At 46.7% G+C, this 22,647-nt stretch overlaps 1 protein-coding gene across 1 annotated transcript in view; it reads right to left on the reverse strand.

The window, feature by feature from the left end:
* Positions 1–22,647, reverse strand: part of LOC119450255 (proton-coupled amino acid transporter 1) — a 69,764-nt gene that overhangs the window by 40,194 nt on the left and 6,923 nt on the right. The window lies entirely within an intron of this gene.

A 22,647-nucleotide genomic window follows, 5' to 3' on the forward strand; every position in this document is an offset into this window, starting at 1 on the left:
TGCGTTGTAGTGCACATTAAAGAACCCCGGGTGGTCAAAATTAATCTGGAGCTCTCCACTACAGCGTGCCTCATAATCAGAACTGGTTTGGCACGTAAAACCCCCAGAAAGAAGAGGAAGCTAAACTGCAGACCGAGAATACACACAATCGATCACCGAAGGTGCGGAAAAGCTTGAGTTCTGGTGATACGTGTTTACACGTACGTTGACACAAATTGCAATCTCAAAACAAGATGCCTGTTGACACAATCTACGCAGCGACGGAAAGAAAACAATAAAACCGCCTGCGGCAAACGATGATAAGTATTGTAAACAAGCCGTGGAAAGATATTGGCCTAAAGGCGATAGTGTTCGATCGGTATTTGTAGGGAGCCTACATGCAACGCCTTTGCATGTAGGCTCCCTAGGTATTTGGTTTTCGGGTATTTTCAAAAGGGTTGTAGCAGGATGTGCCAGCGTTCTCGCATGTCAGTTTTAATAGTGTGTGATACGCACGATATGTTTACGCTGACGGGTCGCGATAAAAGTTTGGTGTGCAGTCGCAACAGTAATAATACTGTTGTATTGTATTAATAATGTTGTATTGTAACGCTATGGACGAAGGCGCGCTTTCTGGTAGAAACCCGGCCTCTCTCGTGGGCGGGCCTTCTTTTATTGTTTGCACCTTTAATGTTTTAGCCTGAGAAGATTTAGCATAAAAGGCATGCGCTGTCAGTGTTTTGTTTCATGACAATTGTTTGTGGGCTGTCACTCACAATTCCGAGGAATAACTTTGTAAATAATGCAAGATAAAGTGTGAGCAACTTTAGTGGTAAAATATATTTGGAGGACCTGCGTGGAGGGGGGCTGATTTTCTCGGCCGCGGGCGGCATTGCCGACGCCGACGCCGTATTTTCTGCGACACGGGGCCCTAAACGCTATCGCGTTAGAATGTACATTTCTAGTAGCACAGCTCCGAAACATGGAATTGCTTCAATACATTGCATTGGTCCAACACGTGCACGTATACACGCTGTACCATTAGATTTCAGCCGCCAGCCCAGGATGCGAAGAAAAAAAAAGTTTTGCGGTATCATTCGTCGCCAAAGACATACACACACACACACACACACACACACACACACACACACACACACACACACACACACACACACACACATACATACATACATACATACATACATACACACACATACACACACACATATACATACACATACATACATACATACATACATACAACATACATACACACACACACATACACACACACACACACACATACATACACACACATACATACACATACATACGTACATACATACATACATACATACATACATACATACATTTACATACATACATACATACATACATACATACATACACGGGACACGGTGGGCGTTACATGTTACGTACGCGTTATTTTGTACGTTCTTTTTGTGAAACCCCGCATCCATAACCATTTGCGGGATTTCACAAAAGAACGTTTAATTTCGGGCCTTCAAACAAGCTCTTACTCTAAACCGGAAATATTGTCATGACCGAACCCTTCATTAATCACACTGGGGCTACTGGTCATGAGCTGTCCTCATTTGCAACTTCCCCGAAATAAATCGCATATTCCATAGATATTGCTGTGGAGCAAAAGTGCACAATGACCATTTTTCCGCTGCGACAAGGACCCAGTCGCAATGACGCTTGTTATTGTCTTGCATGTCTGAAAATTCCGACCCTTATCAGCCCAACGGCTACCGCTTCACTGTCGTACGTGTCACTGAACAACAAACACTGTCTAGGTTTGTTGTCATCACTCGTGCACGCATCTTAACACTGCGCTCGCCATATTGGCATCTTCGGTCGTTTTTCTTTTCTTTTTTTTTTTTTAATGCGAAGCATTCTTTGCTTCATTCTTCGCATTAATTGCAGGAGGTAGGTAGATTCCTGCCTCGTCTCGCTTTAATAAACATAAAATAATGTGCCACCGACGGTGGAATCGAACCGCTGCCCTCCAACACAGAAGCACGGTGCTCAAATCATGAGGCCACGATCACTTCTTCTTTCTCATTTAATCGCACGCGTATACCTCCCTCGTTCCAAAGCTTTGAAGTTCTTTGAAGCGTGCTACTTCCTCGCCTTCGTTCCTTGCGACAGCTCGTGCTCTGCGGCGCCGTGTTAGACCACTATCTCCGGGATCGGCCCTCTTTCCTCAGTACTTTCCTCGTAGCACGGCACGGAGACGTTGTATACCGACTTCACGATCCCCCAAGTTAATCATGCTCTAGTGCCTTTCTTCACAGGCGTACCAAATGCCATCGTCGTTTTAACATGCAGCACATCACGTATACATAGCCCTGCGTCACATAGCAGTATAGACCCGTATAGTCGCTGATGACATCACAATCCGTGTTCCTCTCGTTTACGCCCTCGCCCGCTACCCATGTAGAACCCAACAGTCGTCATGTCGTAAGCGTGCGTCGAACGACCAGCGTAGAAATCCGCCATAAGATATCTTTTTTAAGGGATTCAGTTTCGGTGTCGCCAATATGTCTCGGGAAAACACGAAGATGTCAATGCTCTTTCGCGCACCTATCGTTAATGTCGCCGTCTTGTCGACCACGTTGGACTGCTCCGCCAACAGAACTTCTTATCGGTTCATCGAAAGACACTATACACGATTGAAGGCACACAAGTGCTACAGACTTGCTATCGTCGAATTGTGTACCGCATCACGCAGCAATTTTCGAGGAAGCTCTGGAGTGCCCGAATATTTGCGCAGGCAACCACAACGGGCGTTTTCTAAAGCTGCAACGGCGAACGTGAGATATTGTATCGCTGGCTTATTTTTTAACATTGATTGATTGAATTGTGTTTCACGCCTTAAAGCAGCTCACTGAGCTATAAGAGACGTCGTAGCCGATGGCTCCAGATTAATTTTGACCACTTGACGTTCTTTAATGTGCACCTATAAAAGACGGTACAAAAACGATGCTCATCAAAATGCCGCCTCCGTTGCTGGGAGTCGAACCCGCGACCTCGGGCTCCTCCTCCTCCTCCTCAGCAGCAGCAGCCTGCCATATAGTCACTGAGTTACCGTGGCAGGTTTCTGAGCATCAAAAATGTCGTATCGGCACGCGCAGCGTTTCACAGTCGTGCTAACTCAGAGTTCAATGCGAGCAAGCGCATCCATGGAAAAGGTCGCGTTAGCCTGTGCCAGGTGAAGGCGCCCGCAGACACAAATTGAAACCTGTATAGGGATTTCTTCGCCTTCAACTATGAATGCTCGAGGCACTTTGCGGTGATTGGTGGATTGATCGTCGAGTCCAGCCAATTTATAACTCGGTCCGGATCAGAGCGGCCATGGACGTCGTAATGGGGACACCGGCTATGATACCCTAGGCACTTGGTGGTTGTTGTGCATCATATGTACATTGCCTATAATACAATAATAAGCGTTCGTAATAACGTTATATACTGCCCAACATGGCGATACTGTATGTAGTAACAGCGTCCTTCAATAATTTTAAAAGTATTCAAGGATCCTTTTAGTAGCATAGGAATATGGGTCCTCGATGAAAGAGAAACAGGCAATGTGGCATCACTACGGGAGAAACCAAATGGCACTTGCAACCGCAACAAGGGGTCGAGGGAACGAACGAGGGTCATTCACACACACACACACACACACACACACACACACACACACACACACACACACACACACACACACACACACACACACACACACATATATATATATATATATACATACATATATAATTTAAACGCTCAAAAGTGAATAAGGGTTTAAATTATTTTGCACTGTATACTGGCGAAAGAGTGTGTATACCTCGATCAGGCTCAGCTATAGAAATTCGACTCCCCCCCCCCGCTTGTGTCTTTGCTTAAAACAAAGCTATATATGGAACCCGTCGTTTATACAGCCGTCCTGCTATACGGTCCCAGCTGCCGACGTCTCTTCCCACTTTCGCTGTTGACCATGTCATTTGCAGGGTGATCGTTTGAGAACTGTGCTTCGCTGCTTGTCCGGCAACGGGACGATCGTCGTCGCCTGGACTCTTAAGCCGTGCCATTAGAGAGTTTTAGACTAGGGGGACGCAAGCATTTGGTCCTCCTAGCTCTTTGGGCTGCGGTACTGCGCATGTGCAGAGGGGTCTGCACATGCGCAGTACCGCAGCCTCATGAGCTAGGGGGCCCCAACGCTTGCGTCCCCCTAGTCTAAAACTCTATATTAAGACCGAACTTTCAGATCGCCCAATGGCAACGACTTATAGCCGTAGTAGCTTGTACAGAGAGAGTGGAAAGGCAATGAAAATAATTGAGTAAGTAAGTAAGTAAGTAAGTAAGTAAGTAAGTAAGTAAGTAAGTAAGTAAGTAAGTAAGAAGTAAGTAAGTAAGTAATTAATTAATTAATTAACAAAAACTTGAAACTGCTGAAATTTGATGTGCTACATTATTAACCGGCCGCAACACTCATTCTCGGTTCAGAACTCGGTGTCTGTGAATGAGTCACGCCATGCAGTGCCACATAGGCAGGGGAATGTGGAGAAGAAAGTTGTAGTTGTTTTTTTATTTTTTTTTTTTTTTTTTTTTTTTTTTTACAGCGAAGCTGAATTAGCCTCTGGTTGGTCGGGATTTTTCGTAGGGCTCGTTCTGTGCTGGATGGATGGATGAGGCTGAACCATTTAAATCGGGCGGTGGCATAAGCCACCTAGCCATGACTATTAACATGTTTTGTACTTTGTGGTGGGTGAAATTTCACCCCTGCCTTGATTTTATCCACCAACCAGATAACCTCCGTTTGGTTATTTCTACCCGCTTAAAGTCTATTTTGCCTTCACTGTCCCTAAACCCCAATGCTTTGAAAAAATCAGCCCCGTTGCTTTGCACTGTAGGGTTAAGGCCTTTACAGAAAAGTATGAGGTGTTCAGCCGTTTCCTCGTCTTCTCCACACGCACAGCACAACGTGTCTATATCTTGGTACTTGACTCGGTACATCTTAGTCCGCAATACTCCCGTCCTGGCTTCAAACAACAAAGAGCTTCCCCTAGAATTATCATAGATAATTTCTTTGGCTATTTCTTGCTTGAAAGTTCTGTATGTTCCCAGTGCTGATATTCGCCTGCATCCCTGTTTTCCACAGACCCCTCTCTGTTTCTTTAACCTTTTTCTTAACCGTTGTTTCCTGGTTTGCACCCCTCCTGCAGTCCAAATATTTGATTGACAATTTTCTGGTCCGCTTCCTCCATTTTGTGTCAACATTCCTCATGTACAAATAACTGAAAACTCTCTTTGCCCACCGCTTTTCTGCCATTTCTCTCAATCGCTCCTCAAATTCTATCTTGCTGCTGGCTTCCCTGCCCTCGAATGACGTCCATCCCATGTCACCCTGTACCCCCTGATTTGGTGTATTTCCGTGTGCTCCCAGAGCCAGTCTACCTAACCTTGCTCGAACCTCTGATCTCATGCACAGGACCGCGTTGCCGAAAGTCAAACTAGGGACCATCAGCCTTTTCCAAATCCCTCTCACCACTTCATACCTATTGTAAATCCACAGTGCCCTATTTTTCATCACAGCTGCATTTCTGCTACCTTTAGCCGTTACATATTTTTCATGTTCCGTTAGGTGCTCAGCCCCATTGTTTATCCACACTCCAAGATATTTGTACTTATCCACCACCTCCAGCGTAACCTCCTGCATCCTATGCTCGCTACCCTGATTATCATTAAAAATCATGACTGCCGATTTTTATTTACTAAACTTCAAACCTAAGCCATCTCCCTCTTTACCACAGATGTCCGTTAATCTCTGCAAGTCTTCCTTGCTGTCAGCCATGAACAGTAGCGCCAGCTGGCGGCCGCGGCCACAGAGACAGAGCTCAAACGGCAGCTGGAAAAGGGCTCTGCCTCTGAGTTACGGCTTAACAGAATTATGTTTTCTCGTATATTCGAATTGCAATCCGAAGCTATCTTGTCCACAGCTCGTGTGTAAGTCATACTTTACGAATTTTCTGACGCAATTTACTCTGAGAAACTCAAGTAGTTCAATAACGGGCTTGCGCGCTTGGCGGAGGGCATAGCAGAATGAGGATGTGTGCTGCACTTCCGCACATGTGCGAGCGCGCGTGAAGCACGTGTGCGGAAGTGCAGCGCATGTCCTCATTCTGCACAATGTGTCTGTTCTTGACGCGTGGGTGCTCGATCTGCCCCGTTGCATCTGTGGCACAGCTTGTGCTGCAACCGTAATCGACATAATGGCAAACACTGACCAAAAAACAGTACCGCGGGTACCGCCACCTAGCGGTCACTCAGAGAGACCTCAAACGGCAGCTCGCGAATTATATGACGCAATTTACTTTGAAAAAAAAAAATGTCAGTTTCACCCTAAGGGCGAAGCAATGAATGCGATAGCAACACAGCAATGTCATACGAAGTAAGGTGAGCGGCTTTGTTAGCAATATGAATTGTAGTAAACATGAGCTGATTAAGTAAGCAGGTGTGCTGCGGCGTAAGTAGACCGACATGAAGAGAGACTCGATGACCACGAGAAGGCGCGTGTGAAACGGTGGTGTTGATGAGAAGCGCTTCCCGTGGGCAGCGCGCGTGCGAAGGGACACACCTGTAGCGCTGCACTGCCGATCCGGGCAGCATTGCATGTGTAGCGTGCGTTGGAAAATGTGGCCCGACGATTACTAACTGAATGAACAAGCGTGGTGTGAGCGCTCACAAACAAACACGAATAGATCACACTGAATGACTGCAGACAACGACTGTCAAAACACTGGCAGCAAGCATACGCCGCAGCGGGCGAAGGTACGTGCGGTCTATCGCTTCAACGGAAACTGAGCGGCGAATGCACGGCGCATAAAGGTCAGAGCCGTGTGGAGATAAGAGACGGTGCGGACGAGCGACGAGCGCGGTTGTTGGCAGAGTAGAAGTGCCCCCCCCCCCCCCCCCCCTGCTCCCTCCGGCGCTGGCTTCCTTGCTTGCGCGTGGGAGATTGAGTGCGTTCGCTCTCCGTGATAGCGCGCGTCCCCGCACGCTTCCGCTCGGGCATACGGCGCGCGGCGCAGATTTTATCTATAGGGAACCTGACGGCGACGGCGACGACGACGCCAACGGCAGAAATCCGGTTGAAGTGTCCATATAATTGCTATCGCAATAAAAAAATCTGTTAGCTCCATAAGGCACTTGCGCTTGACGGAGGGCCTAGAAGAATGAAGATGAATGCTGCACCTCCGCACACGTGCGTGCGCGCGTGAAGCAGTACGTCGCTTGTGGTGGTGGTGCTTGTCTAACGTTGGCAACAGCTTCGCTGTACATCACCCTTTCACAGGGTGGAATGGCGGCGGAATTTTTTAGCTGCAGAGCGTATGTTCTCCTTCTTTTTACACTGATTGCTGCTGTTATAACCCAACGTTTGTTATAACAAAACGCGGTGATGTGAAGGTATTGTGTGCCGTCCGTACAGTTTTAGTGACTTTTGTCAGCGCACGTATAGTTTATGCACGTTAGCATATACAGGGTGTCCGAACTATCATGCACCAAACGTTAAAAATATGCAAATGTCACGTAGCTAGACAGAACCAAGGTAACGTTGTTTGCCGTCACTTGGAGATATTCGGCTCATTTTTTGCATTCCGCCTAATGACATAATCAGTCTTAATTAATTAATGAGCTTGTCAAATATTATAATTAGATTAAAAGTGTCAATGAGAAAATTGGAGAGAAACACTAAAAAGGAGGACAGCTTGCACTATAGTAGTGCAAGGCTGAAGAAACAGCGTAGCTGGGGGTCGACCAAGGTTTACGAAGTTTTGCTAAGATTTTGCTATGTTATGCCACGATTTAATTTACCAAATTTTGCTTTTTATTGATATGTAATGCTATGTATAGGCCAAGATTTTTGCAAACCTTCATCTCTCCGGGGTCGTTTTCGGCGGGAAACGTTTCGCGCAACCCTTGCACGGCGACATTGCGCTTCTCAAAGTCTCGAACCGAATTCAGAGTAGACAGGTTGACGTCAAACCACAGCCGATCGCAGACGCGGCAGCCGTGACCAAACTCGACGTTCAAGAACTCTCGCTAAAATCGGCCGTTCGCGCCACACATGGACTTGTAGGTTTGACGCTGGAAGTTACGCATGACACGGTATAGCCAGGATCACTTTCTCGGTGCTTGCGATCACTCAGACAAGAGCGTTCCATGCAAAGGGTGAGGTACTCGGTATCTTCCGCTCTTCGCTGCCGCTTTGATGAAGATTCACCAGCACGGTATTCCGGGTTTGATCGCAGCCGTTGCATTCGTTCACGAGCAGTGGTGCAACGGGCTTCCTGTCAAGCATCTTCCTCGGGGGTTATGTACTTCTTCGGCCGACCCATGTCTTTAGGCGGAGCAAACGATGTGCTTGGCGCAGAGACACGTTAGGCAATGTGCAGCCGTCGCGGAGTCACGGAGCTTTGTACGAAGGCCGCGAAAGAAACGGCGTGCAGAGACGTCATAGCTCTTTTTTTCTCCGTCTACACGGCTGTGGAAGCTTGTCGATGCACGAGATAGGGATCCTACATGCAACGCTTGAATGTAGGCTCCTTAGCACGGGAAGCGGCGGTGCAGCGTGGCGCGGCCGGGCGCAGATATGCCAAGTGGTTGCTAGGCGACGCATAGTGACGTCAGAGCTAGGCGCAGCGCGAGCCAAGCGGAGCTGTGCTAAGTGGTTGCTAGGCAACGCAGTGACGTCATAGCTCGGCGAAGTTTCTGTAAACTATTTGTAGCCGAACCTCGAGCTTAAACAGTTACGCTGTTAAAACTCCCGATACAGCTTTTTCTTGCTCAATAGGTGCTATATAAAAGTATTTTGCGAACGTGAAAGAAGCCCGCGAATAAACGCAATATTGCCGCGCGGCTGGTCGCTCGAGACACTTTGCGTGTATTCGCGGGCTCCTTCGTCTTTTCGTTGGGCTATGAAAGGTTATTGCATATATTTGAAGTTATATCCGCCGAAGCATGGGTTTTATATTGGAATCCTGTAATTATTCAGAACTAAGTTTTCTTACTTTGCGAGCCTTATTGCATATACAGTCGAACCCGGATATATCAAATCTGAAACGCCAAGGCCCTTCAGTGCGCTTGTGCGGAAAGTGATCTCGTCGTAAAGATTTCGAAGCTTGTCTATAAAGATCGGCGGAACTACGAATAGGTGCCGTTACGAGTAGGTGGTCCAGAGGGTCATCGACCAGCATGTCGCGGCGGCCGAACCGGTCATAGAGCACCTTGATGGCGACATCGTAGTTCGCCTCGGCGAGGCGGATACCCTGAATTGCCGTCTTAGCTGACCCGGACAGGTACGTCAGCAGATACTGAAATTTGTCTATCTTGGATAGCGAGTCATTTCCGTGAATTCTTGCCTGTTACTGGTCCCAAAAGCTTTGCCAGTCACGTCGCTCCCCAAAGAAGCTCGCGATGTGCAGCTTTGGCAGGACAACGCGGGAGAAAGACGCAGCGGGCGACTCTCCGGGCGCGGCGGAAGGGGCACCTGGGTACGGTGGCGAGGCAAGTTGCGCTGTGGGAATCGCGGTGGAGTCGACGGAGCCAGGAAGGAGCGGTGGACGCTGCTCGTGCTCGGCGCACGCTTGTCTTGGTGGAGTTAACCTTTTGTTCGTACTCGAACGTTGTGGTCAGGTCTGCCTCCAGGTATGTCCTGGAGTCCGTGAGTAGGTCCTGTATTGCGCGGTCGAACTCGATGAACTCCGCCTGCTTCGCTAAGACGAGCTCGAGGTGCTGGTGCAGCTCCCGCACAGGAGTTGCCTCATCTGACAGCAGAGCGTCGATCGTAGAAATGGCCTTGGTGATGACCCTCCGGACGAAGCCGCGCTTGGTGCGGAGTTGCTCCATGGCCGGAATTAGAGGGCCAGACTACAGGGTGCGTTTCGGCGCCACTTGGAATGTAGCAAAACAACGACGGGGATTAGATCCGGACCCGGACGCCTGACTCGTTCTTAATCTGGTAGCAACTGAGCGAGCCACGCCCGTGGCCGATACTCGTGCTCGGCGCACCTTCTTGTTTATATGCTACAGGGATCATAAAAAAGTTCGATATATAGGTATATATAATTCGATATATAAAATGAAAAAATTATTTCAAAGAAATGTTCGAGGGTATTTTCCTGCTGCTCGTTAGAAACGATAATTTCTTATATGTGGTACGGTATATCCGGGTTCGACTGTAGTAGCTGAAAACGCTCTCCACCACACATATATCTTGTATACTTTCTCTAGAATGGCCTGGCTTTGATGCTGACGGTTCTTCACAGTAACATAGAGCTCTCCCATGGTTATGGAGTATGAGTCTGTGGGCCGAGGCCTCCTATAATATATATTGCACACGACAGATGATCGTCGGTGCTTTTGTCAGGGCTCGGTTTATTGAGATCACGGCGATCGGAGAAGTGTATAGAAGCATAGTTCATATGTATAGAAGCACATGTGAACGCATTCGTGCGCACACCGCGAGACATCACTTTTTGTTTTTATTGTACCTGTTTCATTCCTGCCTTGATTGCTCATCCGGCTAAGGTCAATGGCTACGAAGTCGTATTATCGCTCTGCAATGGAACAAACTTCCTGTCGATTATCGCGTCGAGCTCTACAGTGTACAGCTGACGCCCCATCAAACTGCCGCCGCCTCCGAGCCGAGATCGCACGTGCCTTTAGCTCGAAGCATTTAGGTCGGCGTTTCTCGACGTTGTGCGTAATCTGAGGCTTGGCCAGTGGATGCGCGATTGGGCCGGAAATCAGCGTAGGAGTTGCGTAAGCGCATTGTTCCTGTCGTCAAAGACAAATTATATAGTCACTCAACGAGCGTATAGCCATCAATAATTGGGTCGCTTGGCGAAGTTATCTATATACACGCCGGTTAGCTTGCTGATTTCACTATCTCGCGCCACGCTGTGGCAGAATACCAGGTACTACACTATACGCATGTGCCTCTTGCACGAGCGTGGCTGTCGCTAGGCAACAAGACCATGAACATAGCAAACCCTTCATCTCGTTTCAAACCTGACATCACAGTTTCAGTTCTTTGTTGTTCATGCATGCCTAAGCAGTGCAATAGCCTCAAGCAAAAACAAGAATCACCGCTTCGATAGCTAAGAAAAAAAAAAAAAAAACACGTCTGTACTTTGAAGTTGGAGGTTGGGGTCTGGGACTTTATAGCACACGGGGGAAAGAGCATTTTAAATACTATAATCCATATTGTGCTATGCTAGATCGACTAAAGCATGTCATTTTGGTATCCTGTAAGTTGTAGGTAGGGTTAAATGGGGGTCTAACTGGAGAGGTGGGAAGCAGAAGACTCCGGTTACATCCCTTTCACTCATACAGAAAAAAAGAAGATTGATTTAAAAATGAATAAAATTACAAGAAAAAAAATCCGGCCCTCGCACGTCTCCCATTTTCGTAACGAACCGAGGTTGACCGCCAAATGTATCGCCTGTTTCTATTTTCTCACTGTGTCGCTAAAAAAATTGCACACACGCGCTCTACATTGTGCTTCCGCGTGCAGGGATGGCTTGAAGGCCAGAAAGCTCGAAGGTTGTGTTCGTAACTAGAACTCTGGAAAATGGTTTCTTCATTCCCAAAAATACGAATGGCGGGCCATTTAATATGCTAATCCATAAAGGAAAATGTTCTACATAATTAGCGATGTCTGTGTGATCGACGACTGCAATATAACTTATGGATTGTTTCATACAATGAATTCGATAAATCCAGGAAATTATGGCACAGGCGCTGAAGCATGGGTCCGGTTCCCAGTTATTTATACCGTAATATATGACGCAAGGTGTTCATGCAACAGTGCTAATCAGTGCGGCATTCGATGCCTGAAATTGCAACAAACGCTAAATTCAGCAATAAAGTCGCAATGGAAAACAGCTAATTTAATTTTTTGTAGGGCATAAAAGAAAGAACTACTCGCAAGTGCAGCGCCGATGCGCCAATGACACGCGGAAACATTACTCAATTTTCGCCATCATATTGTCCGCGTTTCATCATTTTGTTTTTCGGTAATTACGAAACAGACGAGCAGACGTTCCATTCACACTGTGCTGAATGGCGGTGGCGTGAAATCAAGAGCTGAAAACTACGGCGCGGAAGCAGATGTAAAAGCTGCAGCGTGAAAGGAGAGATAAATAAAAGCTGCGACTGAAAGCAAAGCTTCATTTACGGCGTTGTTGACGCCGCAATGACGGGATCGTTATTTTTTGTGTGCATCTTTTTCTTCTCGGTTGCATGGTTCTGCGCTGCGCATCGATCTAGCCTGCTACTCTGCACAGGGGGAGGGGGGAACGGGGACATAAAGGCTGGATGAGGGGTGATGATGACATAGAAGAAGGATGTACAACGGTAAAGGCAAGTTCAGCATCCTCATGGCTATCAACAAAGTCCAAAAAGGTCCTTCAAACGTGTCATCTACCTTCCAGAGCATGGACGGAGTCACGAATACAATTGAAAGTTCACAAAAAGTCGCCGCGAAGAAGCTTGTGTATGGGCTTCTCCTGCGTGAGCAGCACAGGTGCCAAGCAAGGTAATTAAATTATGTAAAGAGCAGCGATCAGCTGCTCCAGTACGGCGAGTACATGCACGGCGCTTTTAGCGGCCGGAGTCTGGAGACCACAGAGAATCACGCGCATTGATTCTAGCAGGCGTTTCAGCATTTTTTCAACGCTTTCTTGGTCATTCTTTTCAGCTCCTTGCTTGCCTATAGGGTTATCGGCTTTACTAGCCCTATAATCCACTTCTTGACGTAGAGGAACACTACGGCATGGTATCGTGGGCGTGGATCTACTGGGTAGCGAAGGCCACTCCGTGTCTGTGCCACCCAGGGGCGACGAATGTGCGCCCTGTGCTCTCGGAGATCCTGAATTTGCTGTAGGCGCGGTTACCGTCCTCGATGCCGGCAAAGGCAGAGGTTGTCGAGGCCCCTGCGGCCCACAATCCAGTTCTCCAAGTCATTGGATGGCGCTTCTTATGCGAGCGTTGTCAGTCTCGGCGAACAGATTGAGCAGCCTGTCTATGGGAAGACTTGTTTTTTGCCATTTTCCGGAGAATACGAACTTCCTGCTGCATCTTCGGGCAATCCTTCGACGTTGCTTCGTGAGAGCCAGGACAGTTGGGACATTTCAATGAAGGTGCATCACAGTCGGCGGTATTATGTTGCCCCCCGCAACGCTGGCAAGTCACTTGATTTCTTCACACAGCGCTTACGTGACCAATCTTGAGACATTTCCAACACTGCAGAGGCCTCGGGACGAATGGTCGGACGTGGTGTATTACGTACCCCACTTTGACAGTCATTGGCAAAGTTGACGAAGCAAATACTAGTTTGATGCACCGGGAGTTCCCCAAGCGGTGAATCTCAAGAATCTGCACCGATGAACTCAGTAATTTCCTGAGGTCAACATTCTTGATGTCAAGGTCTATATCAGAAATTACACCAGTCGTTGACTCCTTCCCGTAAGTAAAAAAGGAACGGACGGGAATTCCGCTTAATGTTGGAATAGTCTTTAACTTCTCTATTATAGTTGAACTCTTGGCATCTACCGTCAGGATGTTTTTTCGAGAGTTGATCCGGATTTCGTTGACTTGACCAGGGGCCACACTTTCAAAATATTCATATAAAAACTGCCTACTTAAGGAGTTCAGGTTGTGTGACGCCGTAAGCGGCACGTAAGAGACCATGAAAGACTGCTGCTCCCACTCGTTAGATGAAGTCTGCTCACTTGACATCTGGCGCATCCTCTTCTTCATACGACGGCCCATGACCACGGCGTATTCGTTGTCGGAGTCCATGGCTTCGGGCGTTGAGCTCTCCCGGGAATGGAGCTGGTCCGAGCTGCCAAAGTCACGTTGCCTAAACATGAGCGATGAAGTAGACGGCTGACCTTGTTCAGGTGGTCGTGCGAGCGTCTTCCTGCTCATTCTTGATGAGAAAAGAGACAAAAACGCGGCTGCCTGGTTCCCCTGCCAGTGTGTGATTACGGCGGTTTGTGTATTGGTTGTGAATTATAGCATGAGATGCATTGCCCGTATCATATGCAATACGTGCGTGGAGGCTCAACAGGCCACCGTACCGAAGAGCGAGCGAGTGGACAAAGAGAGCCCCGTTCTCAGCCGGTGTCTCCGACAGGTCCGCAACTTGACGCCGCCATGTTAAGCTGAATCGTCCCATTGTCTTTGGCGGAGTACACCTGACCGGCGCCTGCCAGAGAAGCGAAAGTTGATGCACGGCGCCGGTATAGAGAAATACTTGCCCTGTGCACGTTATTTGTTGCATTTCTGACTTTAGTAAATGAGTGTTGTGCCGCCACCTTACATCTCCTGCAGTATAAACCTTGAGCATCGCAGAGAAAGCTCGAAAGTTTGAACCCCTATACGAGCAAGCATCCTTCATTCAATGTTCCTGCGTGCACATCTACGCCACACAAAGAAGTCTCGGCCGGGTAATTGTTTCCGGTTATAAGGAATATTCATTATATTTTGCTATAAGTAGTGCTTAAAGTCAGGAGGGGAGGGGCGCCGTCTCCCCCCCCCCCTTTTTTTTTTTTTTGTAAGGAGGGGCTCCGTCCCTCCTCGGCAAGTCAACTGTCGCAGTGTGGCACCGATTCGACAAGTTGGAAGTTATTTATTACCAGTAGTGCCTCGGGGGGAGGGGGGCGGGGCAATTCTAACTCTCCAAGATATATATATATATATATATATATCATAAGAAGCCAAGAAAGGCACCAAGGGCGACATAGGGGAAATTACTGGTACTGTGGAAAATTACTTCATTACTTGTGGAAAATGAAAATGGATGGCAAAACAACTGGCCGCAGGTGGGGAACGATCGTGGGATCGTTCCCCACCTGCGGCCAGTTGTTTTTCATCCATTTTCATTTTCCACAAGTAATTCAGTAATTTTCCACAGTACAAGTAATTTCCCCCCGATTATTCTGCCCGATCGTGGGATCGTTCCCCACCTGCGGCCAGTTGTCTTTTTATCCATTTTTATTTTCCACAAGTAATTAAGTAATTTTCCACAGTACAAGTAATTTCCCCTATGTTGTCCTTGGTGTCTTTGTTGGCTTCTTATGATATGATTATGCAAAATCTGGCCCTTAGGTTCCCTTTCGTCTCGTTCTATATATATATATATATATATATATATATATATATATATATATATAAAATATGGTGCTTTTTATAGATTCACCAAATTTTAAAAATTTGTCTAAGGCAGATAGCACAATTCGAACCCTTGAACTAAATTACCCGGAAAGGTGGCCATTACATTTACGAGAAATCGAAATACTTAATAGAATAATTAACTTAATTACGCTAATTACCTTCTCCATCAATTACTTTACGGCACATAGTATTATTAAAGCGATTTAAAACTGTTGACAGTGTTCAGGACTGCCTTCACTTCCAGAAAGACATTTTTTCAAGTGGCGCAGAAACAATAAGCTATACTCTTAAATGCTTCCAGAACTATGGTATGAAGTTGTACCCGGAAAACACGCCATGTGCAATTTCCATACTCCTTTCGGGATGCTCCACTGCTCCAAGGTCGATGAAATGAAAGATCTTGTTGTGTACTTCGACAAAACGCTAAGCTTCTTTTCACACGATAAATATGCGAAACAACGTCCCCTTCGCGCTCTTGGTATTGTTTGTCGTATATCGCGTGACTTCGACTCCCCTGTTGCCTGTCTGAAGTCGTATTCTATACTGTGTGCCTTCCACTGCTAGAGTATGCATCTATAGTTTGGGGTGGAACATGCAAATCCTATTTTGACCTCATTGAACGCGTCCAAACTAAATTGATATGTATATTCAAGCACCCCTTTTGCCGTTTTGGCGACCATACTCCAGCCTTCTCAAATATACCTCAACACACCTCTAAAATCAAGACGTATTAATTCAGACATTTTGTACCTCTATAAGGCGGTCCATTGCATTGTACATTGCCCAAAGCTTCTCAATCATGTGCAATTTTTCGTGCTGCAGAAGTATACCAGGCAACATTCCACATTTTCTGCCTGGCCTTGTGGCATTAAAGACTTCCTACTGCTCGACTAAAAAAAAAAAATGTAATAAGTATTCTGCCTGTATTGACATATTTCAGAGTTCATTTCCAGTGTTTTGGATAAATGTAGATAATCATGTTGTATGACTGACTCCCTTTTACGCCCGCCTCCTCGTTTTCCGTTTACCGATTTGTTTATCCATCTCGCATTGCGCAGCTGTTCCTGGGCGCCAGAATTAACATTTGATTAATTAATTGATTGATTGATTGCTTGATTGCCCTTATCCCGTTTCAGGAGATGTGCAAAATATGACGTCTACAGGCAAGGTTAAGGCGATTGGATAGGCGAGTGCAGCCTCTAGTTCCTAGCCAATCACGAGCGCACGTTCCTTTCTACACGTAGCCCGCGACTCGAGCACGACTCTAACGCAACGCAGCCCGAATCGAAGCAGTAATCAGTGATGATGGTGCCGCCTGATGATGATCAACAGTGATGAAGAGGACTCTGCAGGTCATAAGCGGGTCCAGTTAAGTCGAAATGGTTGAACGTATTGACAAAATTAATGAAACAAGTAACGAGGAGAAGTGCAAATAAACATGCTTGTAGGCACCCTGCAGTCAGCTCCATTCGTGCTGAGGACTCCGTTAAAGTATCTTTTAACAGCGGAGCTGTTGTAGGTCGAGGCTGCGCCGTCCGTCCGACCGTCCACCGGTGCCACGCAGGTCCCGTGACCAGGAGAGGATGAGAGCCGCGCCGGGGGAGGGCAGGTCACGTGACCAGCAGAGGAGGAGAGGCGCTAAGGGAGGAGGCGATCAATGAGAGTGCGCGCTGGGGGAGGAGGTCACCAATGAGAGGCCGCGCTGGGCGCGAGGAGGAGAGGCGATGAGTATAAGCGAAGGTGTTTCAGTGCGGCGCGCCCTTTCGGATAACGCGCATAGCTGCTGCCGACGCCGTCCTCATTTCCCCGCGTTCGCGCCGAACGCGCGCGGTGTCCGTGACTGCAGCCGATGCCTCTGGCGGCGGCTCAGCAGGTTTCGACCAGAGAACTGGACACTCGTCATTGCGTCGGAAGTCGCTGCCTCTTCTCGCCTCGCAACGTTTCAATATAATTTCGTGTTGTATATCTGTGTTTACTTGTGTTTATGCAATTGCATCACGTGCAACAAATGCACATGTAACACTCGAAACACTCGGTGTAACTCAGCTTCGCTATTCGACCATCTTCACGGAGTGGAAGGGAGGTATATTTTAGGTGCGAAGCACCTTATGCGCTTGGGCTGTCGGCGTCTCCTGTCGTCGTCGTCGTCACGGTAAGCAAGCGGCTCGCGCTCGGCACGCGCTTGTGCCACTGCTCCCGCGTTCGTCGTCGTCTTCCACAGCTGGCTGCGTTGCCGCTCATCATTCCAGCGTAGAATTTCACTTCTCTTCTGTTGTCGTAATGGGGAGGCCGCGTTACGGGGTTATGAGCCATTGCTTAAGGCAGTATGAGCCCATTAGCGGTGCATCACTGCATGTTTCGCACCTCCCCAGGTTTCACGTCAGTGGAGCTGCATTTCGCTCAATGGGTCATTTGACACTTACTCATAAAATTTAATTCACCGCTCAAACCGAGCTTACAACTGAACTCGTGTTAACTGTGATAACTAATAAAAACTAAAACAATAAGAAAGGCGTCCATAATGCCCACATTTTTTTCTTTTCTTTTTCTTCTTTACGACATTGAGCTCGGAAAGCTGATATGTATCACCAGAACTATGCAGAGCACAGGTGCGGCGATGCGAGCGCTACAACGATCGCAAATTATAAGCTGTCAAGCTTAGCCAATACTGCGCACTTTGCAGGGGAAGCCCGAAAATATCAGTAATTTCTGCCTGGAGAAAAAGATTGTTTGGTTGGCGGTCGGTGGGGTTTAACGACCCGAAGTAATACACATGTTAGGAAAAACACCATAATGGAGGGCTCCGGGTTAATTTCGGCCACCTGGGGCTGTATAACGGGCACCCAATTAAGGCACAGTACAACAGTGTTTTCGCATTCTGTCCCATCGGAATACGACTGAAAGCGACTGTGCGTTGTAATCTGCATTGGTTGGAAGTAGTTGGTTCTAAGTAGTTAAAGCTGGCGTAGTTCTGGCAGTAGTCTATCCAATGTGTTCAGAATACAGAAGCGCGCACCTGCAACGTTTTACACCCGAAATAGCGATAGCTTGCACTATCTGTGCCTAATGAACAATTTCGAAGCACATCTCGCTCACATGCTGTTTCTCCTGGCTTGACCGACTGAGCCATTCCGAAAGTGCATGATGCAATTAAAAAAAAAACTATAAAGTAGCAAACCGTAGGATTGATTTGGTTATCGCCGCCAGTGTAACTCATGACTGGTGTTTTACGCGTGACGTGAAAAATGGTGTCGCTTATAGGCAAACATTCACGGAATGCTGTGTTCGCGAGTGCTGTGCTTAAAATGTGGCATAAGAGATAGCTCATTTGCATCTACCGAAAGAAAGTTTATATATTGTGAACGTGCCTATTGGGGGAAATACGTATTTTGCGAACATTTATACTGTGTGAGCACTTATGTTTTGCGCGCGCGAACTTTAGAAATTTGCTCACCGTTCTCTCTTTCCATTCGTAGCATCTGTTATGACCATCGTTTTGAGCGCAACTATATATCATGTTTGAATAGAGCAGTGGCAGGTGCCACATAGACATGAACCTCTCCTTAAATACAGTCAATAATAATAATAATAATAATAATAATAATAATAATAATAATAATAATAATAATAATAATAATAATAATAATAATAATAATAATAATAATAATAATAAAGTGGATGAATTACTCAAACGGAATGTTCGTTCTTCGAACCACATGGGCCGATATATGCGACACTGAGAAAATAAAGGGAAAAAAAGAAGCAGAGGAAATATGCCAACAACGATATCCTGTTCGCGACGCTGAGGCCATTTACATTACACGCTACGACGCTACGTGACGCCATAAAGCTTACTAAAAAAGGATGAAAAACCTGGTTTCTGAAGCGTTTGCTTGCAATGTGCATGCTCATTTCGAAGATAAAATAACGAAAAGTGAGCAGTGGAAAGGTTTAACGACCGGGGGAGATAAAAAGAAAGATTTTTACATTATTCATGTGTCACTCTTCGCGTTTCCACGAAGCATCGAGAAAGCACGGCTCCGTTTCGTCGCCCTGTATTGAAATGTGAGTCGAAGAGCGGAGAGAGTTTCTGAGAGAGTAAAAAAGGGAGACGCGAAGTAATACAACTTTGTAGCAGCGAGAAAGGAACGCCATTGTAACTTTAATATTGGTGTGCGAATATTTGAAAGCTTTGAATAACGAATCGAATATTAGCCGATATACGACTCGATATTCAAATCGAAAAGTCACTCCTCGTAAATACGAACACTTTCCGCTTTACGTCGCTCATATAGAAGCCAGCGCTGCGTGCGCACGCGTTTGCTATCTGTGAGCTATGACACAACACATGCAACTGATCAACAGCTACTCAACAAGAACTGTCCCAGCGTGGAGCCAGTGCTTTGATTAGTAACACTGGATAACACCGCCAAGAGAAGTTCGTTGATTATAAGCCTCGATGACAACATCTTCAATGATAAGTTGCTTAGGTAAGGCATACTTCGTCAGAGCAACATACGGTTGCCATGACGATGATAAGCTACTTTGTCAGGGCACCATCGTCAGGTTAAGTTCCTTGATGAGAAGCATCGACGGCAACATCGTCGATGATAAGTTGCTTAATCAAGGCATGCTTCGTCAAGGTAACACGTTGTTATCCTGGCGATGAGTTTATTTGTAAAGGCACCACCGTCAGGGTAAGTTCACTGATGATAAGCATCGATGGCTCTGTTGCACACGTCGGCGATGCCATTTAAAACGGGGCGTGTTCTTTATCACATTTTTTTTCTCGTGAATGCAACATTTTCCTTGAGCTTGCCCACAGTATTCTGTTGATATAGGGACATGATTCTTCTGAACAGTTGGTGATAGTGGCTCGCTTCACCGACAAAGGACACTTAAGTCAATAAATTTTCCGCAGAGACTGTGTGCCATATGTGCTGGCTTTCATCAAGGTTTTAATCTCCAGTATATAACGCAGCTATAGGAATCCCCCCCCCCCCCCCCCCCCGTCCCCGTCCCTATCCCCGACACTACAGGCCGACTATAAACTTACGTCAAAAGTGAATTTGCATATTACGGAGCTCTTCTCACGTAACAAGGACGTAAAGTGAGAGAGGCATACAGGAGAGATGCCTCAACCTGCACCGCTAGTGTACCGCATGGTAACGTAACAAGGACAATAAACGCTCTCGTTTTACGTATATATAATGCTACAGTTCCTTTCTCTCTCTCTCTCTCTCTCTTATGCCAGCTGTTTTTTTTTTTTTTTTTGCAGCCGTGTGCTTCCACGAGCGCTGCTGCATCCGCAGTGACCTTCACCTAGTCGTTGCTAGGATAACGGCACTTCATTTTTCAGGTAAAGGTAGAAGGAAAAATTGGTTCAGCATGTTGCAGTATAAGACAAACAAGAAGGAGAAATGCAAATATGAGGCAACAACTGCGCAGATGCAAGTTGTTAACAAGAAGAGTAAACATAAAAATAAATGAAGGACAGGAAGCACGTGTGCATGAAGTGGAAAGACTGAAGGTTAAACACCAAACACGTTGTGCGACGCGTGCGAAAGTTGCGCCATGCGCACCTTCTATATACCTTTATTGACGCCTAGCGTTTACTTTTCTCAGGCGTCTTAAACAGCATGCCTTATCTAATGGACACGTGCAGTGCCTAACACTTAGCCATTAATCAGTGGTGTCATCCTGCAGGGCCAGCGGGACCCGGGGCGGTTTCCCACCGTAACCATGGGGCACGTAGAATGCGGCGGTTGATCTTTTATTTTGACGCGCTTCAACTGCTTCAACTGCGTAAATCTGAATGTGGTCACTGTGGGTATAGTGGATAAGACATGGTGCTAATTATTTCACAGCAACTTCTGGTAGGTCACATTTACGAGAAATGCCCGGCCCTTAATTTGGTTGAAACCCCTGGAATAGATATCAGCCGTGGAGGATACTCATGCAGCTTCTACTGGACAAAACTTGTTCCCTGGGACAATGTCTCTGCAAGGCTGTATTGCCCCGTGTACATGTGCGCCATTTATATATGATTTATCGCCTGATCAAGGGAATGGTCTGTACGCCGCATTGTCAGGCGACCTCAATGGCGACACGTCTCCACAAATATCAGTGTCCGAAAGGAAGATTGGCGTCCCTCTGCAATTACTAAAGCACCTAACGTTACATGTTGTACTCCAAGATATAAATGCAGACTTCTGGCCAGGAAGCGGTCAAGAGCGTCCTCCGAGGAGCAGGATAGACTGTGAAGGGCAGGGGCAGAATGCGCTATTCTTTGTTATGATCGCACAGTGCATGCATTCACATCTGGCAGCCGTGTGCTTCCATGGGCACTGTGTCCGTAGTAACCTTCGCCTGTTCGTTGCTAGAATAACAGCACTTTGTTTTTCAGAGAAAGGTAAAAAAAAAACGCATAATCACTGAAATTGGCTTCGCGTACTGTAATATAACACAAACAGGAAGACGAAATGCAAACACGTGGTCTCCACTGCGCAGAGAAAGTTGCGCAAAAAAAGAAATAAAAAATAAAAAATAAAGGAAGTGAAACACGTGTACGTGGCTTATAAAGACCGAAGGTTAAAAAAGAAGGAATCGATGTCATTTGAGTGTATAATAAAAAAACAATGACGAAAACAGCTGAAGGTCGTGCATGCGTTGAAAGTCGTGCATCCTCCTTTCAAATAAAAACTCGCTCGCTCGCTCGCTCACACACTCGCTCACTCACTCACTCACTCACTCACTCACTCACTCACTCACTCACTCACTCACTCACTCACTCACTCACTCACTCACTCACTCACTCACTCACTCACTCACTCACTCACTCACTCACTCACTCACTCACTCACTCACTCACTCACTCACTCACTCACACCAGGCAATGTGCGGAATCGCAGCTCCCTCAAGAGACACGGTTACCAAACACGTTGTGCGACTCGGTGCGATACTTATTCTTATGTGGGCGGACCTCCTACCTTTATCGACGCCTAGCGGTTACACTTTTAAAGTGTCTTACACATCATGCGTTAACTAAAGGACATGTGTAGCGCACAACACTTAGCCATTCACCCTAATGACTATGTAGTGATTAAATATTAACGAATTATAACGCTTGCGTAAATGTACACTACTGTCCAAGCGTCGTGGTTCTCAAGCAAACGCTACGCCGGCAAAGTCGGTGCGAACCAGTGAGGTTACAGATTACAACTTGCTTGGCGCGAATTCTGCATAATTTAAAAAAAAAGTCGCAGTTTCGCCCGAAAGGCGAAGCGTCGATTGCGATAGAAAATTAGTCGAAAGCTATACGACGCAAGGATAGTAGTTTATTGGGCCGTATAAAGTAGGAAACATTCGCTTACTAACTAAATATACAAGCACCGTCTCACG

This window comes from Dermacentor silvarum, chromosome 4 (assembly GCF_013339745.2).
Source record: "Dermacentor silvarum isolate Dsil-2018 chromosome 4, BIME_Dsil_1.4, whole genome shotgun sequence".
Lineage (NCBI taxonomy): Eukaryota > Metazoa > Arthropoda > Arachnida > Ixodida > Ixodidae > Dermacentor > Dermacentor silvarum.